A 6,000-nucleotide genomic window follows, 5' to 3' on the forward strand; every position below is an offset into this window, starting at 1 on the left:
CTCCTTTTTCAGAATTCTTCTGTATATAGACCAGTGTTAAACTGAAATGAATGACTGCACAATGACTCGTTGTATACAAATTTGGAGATAAAATGTATCCCAAGTGATTATTTGTTTATTTAAAATCAGTTTTGGGTGGTTTTGGGATTTTTTTGTTGATCTGCTTCTTAGACGTGCACACTTCTGGTATGGTGATGAGTTGAGATTTATGTTTAGGTTTTTTCTAAGCCCATCACGCAGCCTTCAGGGTTCATGTCAATAGTTTCTTGCGCTTCCAATGGGTGGTAGCATTACTGGTATTGACTCTAGTCATCATGTCTCTTAACTAGTGTGTTTTAGGCAATGAGGCATGTTTTGCTCACTATTTAATGCAACATTGGGCAGGCCATTAATGTCTCTTGTCTCTTCGATTTTTATCAAGCAAACAGCCATCAGCAGTCAGCAAATAAACATTATGTGCTCTTTAAAATACAGCTCAGATGATGGAGGGAGGAAATAAAAGAACTCGTGAGGCAATCTGTGCACTTCTGGGAAGAGGTAATTGACAGCCAGAAAGGCTTAATTGTGGTAGCTGATTCCAGTGTTGGCCTTTGGCACAAAAGTTCCTTGTTAGACAAAACAGGAATTGGATTTTGACATTCTCGGATTTTGCAACTTGAACACTACAGGTGGTAGGTAGCCACAAACTTGACTGAAGATTATGTGGGCAGAGCGCAAAATGAGGAAAGAGTAATATAAGCCTTTAATCTAACAGGGGTGTCCAAACTTTTCGGCAGGAGGGCCACATCATCTCTCTGACACTGTGTCAGGGGCCGGGGAAAAAAAGAATTAATTTACATTTCAAATTTGAATAAATTTGAATAAATTTACATAAATTAATATATTAGAGATGGAACTTATATGAATGAATGACGGTCTTGCAATAGTTCAAGGCCTATAAAAGGCCTTGCACAAAGCAAGTCTGGCCTTTCCATCACTGCCACTGCTGCATCACAGACGTGAAACAGCAAGCAGCGGAGTTACCCTACACTAACTAGTTAACTAGTTGCCCTGCACTGAGAGCAGTTTCCTCGGGCCAGCACGGGCTCCAGAAAGCCTCTGAAGGGCCAGAGACTCACTGGAGACTGGAGGCTCCCCGTGGGCCAGATTGGGAGGCCCCGAGGGCTGCAAGTGGCCCCCGGGCTGGGGTTTGGGCACCCTTGATCTATGGGGACCAGCAACTCAGCTTGGCTGGTTGAGCACTAGGCTATGTGGAGGAGGAGTTCCACTTGCCAGGACAGAGACTAGAGACAGCACACGGGCAATTCTGGGAACCTTGGCAAGGAAATGTTGGGGTATTCCAGATTTACCTTGCTGCATCCTGAGACTTTCTTGTTTCTTTGTTTTGGCAACATATCCAAGGCACACAGCTGGCTCAACTATTTCAAAGGAAGGAGTTTTGGGAGTGGGAAAATGCATGATTCACTCAGTTCTGTGAGTCATGTTCTAGACTGTTGGTTTTTAATCTTAATGCTTGGCTATGCCCAGAGGCGACTGAGCAAATCACATCAAATCAGCTTTGTGGGGGCCTCTGAAGTGGAATGTGATTGAACGAACCTTGCATGTCATATTGCTGATTTCAGTTTCCTATCATCTTAAAAGGAAGGCAATGCAAGCCCTACCAGGAAAATGGCAGATATTTTTGTTTATATGAGAAATGCCAACAGAGAAGACAATTGATTATGTATGATCATACACAACTTTTATTTTGCATACATCACACAGATCTGTTCCCTGTCTGTTCCTTATTCTGTCTGCCTGCTTGTCTACTGTCTCTCCTCCGCTCCTACTCTCTGGATTGGAAAAGTCTGGAGGAGAGTTCAAGTGTCAGGGCAGCAAAAGCTGGCACATCGCAAGGGAAGGGGCACAGCATTTGGCATGCTACCTCAGGCACCAGGAGGCCTTGATCCAGCCCTGGTTCCTGGGTGTTGCTAGAAACCCTGCCTCTTCCAATCTGTGTGTGAAAGAGGCACTCCCACCCTCCACCAGTCTGTCACCTGTGGGCCTTGTCTCATTGTCAGTCTTCTGTTCCTGATTGCTCCTGCACATTTCTGTTCCTTCCATCTGAGTCTTCCATCAAGCATATGAAAGGGAGAGTCAGGTACATTACATCCCAGGGTGTATCTGTTGCATAAGTATTCTGATATAACCCAGTGAGTACGCCAGTCAGTGAGCCCCAAGTCTTTCAATATATATGTATTGACATAGGACTCTGGCAGAGTTTACCATATTCTGTACAAACTTGTGCATTTCCTCACTGATCACGCACTTCCCTCCTTAAAACAGTTCCCTTCATCTTTTCACCCTTTTTTGGCCAAACTATGAATCAAATTACATCATTGACCTTGCAGACTTCTTTTTAATTCTATACAGGAGATTTTGATCCCTCTAGCACATTATTGGGCCCTCTAGCACATTATTTGCCCTGGGAATAAAGCTCCCAACGAAACCACTGGAAGCGCTTTTCCCATTGACTCTCAGATGAGTTTGGGTCCCAAGCCAGAGGACTTGACCAGACATTTGCACTCTGGTAATGATATAGATTTTAGGGGTTAACCTAACTTCCCTCAGAGGAGGAACATTAGGGAAAAGCATGACTAGTGTTTTTCTGTTAAAAACAGGGTAGTAAATGTCAAGATGACCTGCAGAGAGAGAAAAACATGTGCGTCATAGCTTTCCCAAAAGCTTTCCCAAAATCCATTATGGGGTACAAGCCATGATGTGTATGCGCAACCTCCTGATTTTAGGAATGGGTTAAGTCAGAATGCCAGATGTAGGGGAGAGCACCAGGATGAGGTCTCTTGTTATCTGGTGTGCTCCCTGGGGCATTTGGTGGGCCGCTGTGAGATACAGGAAGCTGGACTAGATGGGCCTATGGCCTGATCCAGTGGGGCTGTTCTTATGTTCTTATGTTCTTATGAACATTCCAGGGTCTTGTGAAATCAAAGTTGCAGGCCAGAACTTCCATACTTGGCTAACAGATTTCCCAGTTAGGGCTAGAATCATGCACCAGTATGCCAAATAAGGAGAGGGAAGTGACATGAATATCACATGGGTCACTTGTTTTTCATAGAGTACAAGTACAGGAGTTTTGGGTGTGGTTCGGAGAGAAATTAAAGATCCACCATGGGGTAACTTAGAACCTGTATCCATCCTAATCTATTCTTAATCTGTAAATAGCATGTAAATAAATTTTTCTATATGCTTTTAAAGGAGTCTATGTCTGCTTAGCATTTTGACCCAGAGACCAAGTCCCAGAAATCTCTCTATCAGTTGGCGACCCAGATGGGACTCTGGTTGTTCTCTGCTAAGCAGTTAGGAAAAAACCAAGCAACTTAAATTGGAAAAGACATGGGATACAGGTTCTCCCTGTACATGATGATTTCTCCCCTGATTGCACATGATATCTAATGGTGTGCATGGTGCAAGCAGGTAAGTGTTGTCTAAGTGTCTGTCTGTCTGGTCGACCAGAGGTTGCTGCAGTGGAGATGCAGTGGGGTTGTTGCAGTGGAGCTGCAGTGGAGTTGCTGCATGAGGGTGTGGACCTCAAGGTAAGTACAGGGTACAGAAGTACAGTAATGTACAAGGTACCCTACCACAAGGTAAGTACAGGGTACAGTAGGAGCAGGAGATTAGGAAACCTGCTAGTCTGGTACCTTAAGTAAACCTTGTTGGGTAAATAAGGGCCCTTGGGGACAATTGTGTGTATTTTACTGTCTGGGTAAGGTGATTTTACTGTCTGGGTAAGGCAGGTTCCAGTTCTGGGTGGCCAGAACTGTGGTGAAACAGGTAAAAAAAATTGTCTGGACCCTTGTGTGTGGTAGACATACCTGTGGTAAAGTTAGTAAGCAAACTTTATGGTGCTCACTGTCTTTTTAGAGACAGAGAAAGAGAGTTTAAATTTGTAAATATTAGAGTGATGTTTTGGTACTCAAACAGTTTCTGTAGTTAAAAGTTCGCCTTAGCAGCTGAGCAACTTGGCAGTTCTCCTAAAAATAGTCAGTGAATCTGCTTCCTGTCTAAGGCTGTGTTGTTTTAAGCTAAAGTGAGTTAATAGTTATAACAGAGCTGTGTGCTTTGTGTGCTGGTTAAAAAGAAAATGGGGCAAAGTAAGAATTTAGGAGGAGCGAATACGCGGAAAGTTAAGTTAAAAAGGACAATGTGCCCATTGTTGATCCAACAATGAGATCTAACAGAAGTTAGTGCCTAAAGTAGTAAGGCTGTCGTGGCATCTGAAGAGAAGAGAGGTAAGATTGTATTGTGAGTGTGCTTTCCGTGTTGGAAACCTCGGAATGGAGGGAAGTCTGAAGTAAGTATGAAATGTTTAATTCTTTTGCATGTACATTAGAGCTGTAAATTATAAGCATGTGTAATGTGAAATATGCTATTTATAGGTGCAGATGTGTATAAAGTGAGTAATGTGTTTGGAGTGTTTGAAGTCCATGGACATGTGTGAGGTGTGAGAATGAGAGTGATAAAGTAAATATAATGCATGCTGTAGTATTATGAGGTGCTCTTTGTCAAAGTTCTTCCCTCACAGGAATTGCTAATTGTTATGCAGACGTTAGTAAGCGTCACTTCCAAAGTGACTGTGAACTTAAGTAATGAACTCATTATGATTTTGACTTTATGCTGCCTGTTTATTTCATGTTTCTTTGTTTCATGTTGTCTATCACATGTGCCTTATCTCCTATTGTCTAAATAGGGTATGTAAACTTATCTAATTCCTCTGGTTGCAATTAGTGCTTCTGGTTGACTTCTGAGTAAAGTCAGCTAAGTTAACAGCAGTGATTTTTTTTAACAGTGAGTGGAGTCACTCCAGTTTTTAGCCTGGCCAGGCGAGGGAAATCTGAGATAATTTCCCTAGTTTATAAATGTATGTTTATTTTTTAGGACTTTAGAAAGTCCTGAGTTTTTCCAGTTTAAATGTTAAAAGAAAAAAAATTCCTGCTTGTGCTTTTAGCAAAAGTTAAGCTGAAATTGTCTGTCTGGGTGTTCACCAGTTGTTTGGCAATTTCCCAGACTGGTTGCATAAGCTCCCTGTTGCAGCTATTTTTAACTGTGATCTGCTCAGTTCGAGTAAGAATTTTTCCTTTCTGCGCAGTCATGTGTAAAAAAAAAATTGAAAAGATTTTACTTGCAAGTAAAATAATGCTTGAAATGATTGTTTTAAAGGCTGCACCTCAAGTTACTAGTCCACAAAGAGGATTTTGGTAGCTTGCTGAACGGCAAGGCAAGATTCTGAACTTTTGTTCCCAATAAACAATGAACCAACATGGTAAAAAGAGATTTTTACTTGTTGAGTACCTAGGTTGCAGGAAGTTGCAAGGGCAGCAGATGATGGGAGTGTCTGAAACCCTTAAGGACAAAGTCTTCCCTCAGTAGGGCTAAAATCAATTTGCAAAGCTATCCCCTTGGTTTCCCCTTCCCATTGGAGGTCTACAGTTGCATTCCACTCTGGTAGGTTCCTGGCAGTCTACAGAGGTGCCACCTTGTCACCTTCTGTGGGTTGTAGGTTCCTTGCAGCTAGGAATGCAAGCCCCTCTGGGTTGCTAGGTTACTTTGGTTCAGGCTTTGCAATGATTGATTGGCAACCTTCAGTCTCGAAAGACTATGGTATAAGCCTACAGCACCCAGTATTCCCAGGCGGTCTCCCATCCAAGTACTAACCAGGCCTGACCCTGCTTAGCTTCCAAGATCAGACAAGATTGGGCATGTCCAGGGTAACAGTTGCTGCAATGCTACTAAGTCTAAACCATACGTATTCATGACACTCTCCTCTGCTGACTGAACCTAAATGAATCTCATAGTTGTTTGCAGTGCTGCAGTAAGAGCTGTATTGTCTTTACCCTGGAACGCAGACTGTTGTAGCCCTTGCCTGCCTTGCGAGTGGCTGCATCTCTTCTAGCTTTCCTACAACCGTGATCTTGGGTGGGAAGTGTCAGTGTTGGTGAGCTATGT

General features: G+C 42.9%; 1 pseudogene; it reads right to left on the reverse strand.

Moving 5' to 3' along the window:
• Positions 1–5,660: 5,660 nt before the first annotated feature.
• Positions 5,661–5,780, reverse strand: LOC136646298 (5S ribosomal RNA; annotated as a pseudogene).
• Positions 5,781–6,000: the final 220 nt, after the last annotated feature.

The sequence above is a fragment of the Tiliqua scincoides genome, chromosome 3 (assembly GCF_035046505.1).
Source record: "Tiliqua scincoides isolate rTilSci1 chromosome 3, rTilSci1.hap2, whole genome shotgun sequence".
Taxonomy (NCBI): Eukaryota; Metazoa; Chordata; class Lepidosauria; order Squamata; family Scincidae; genus Tiliqua; species Tiliqua scincoides.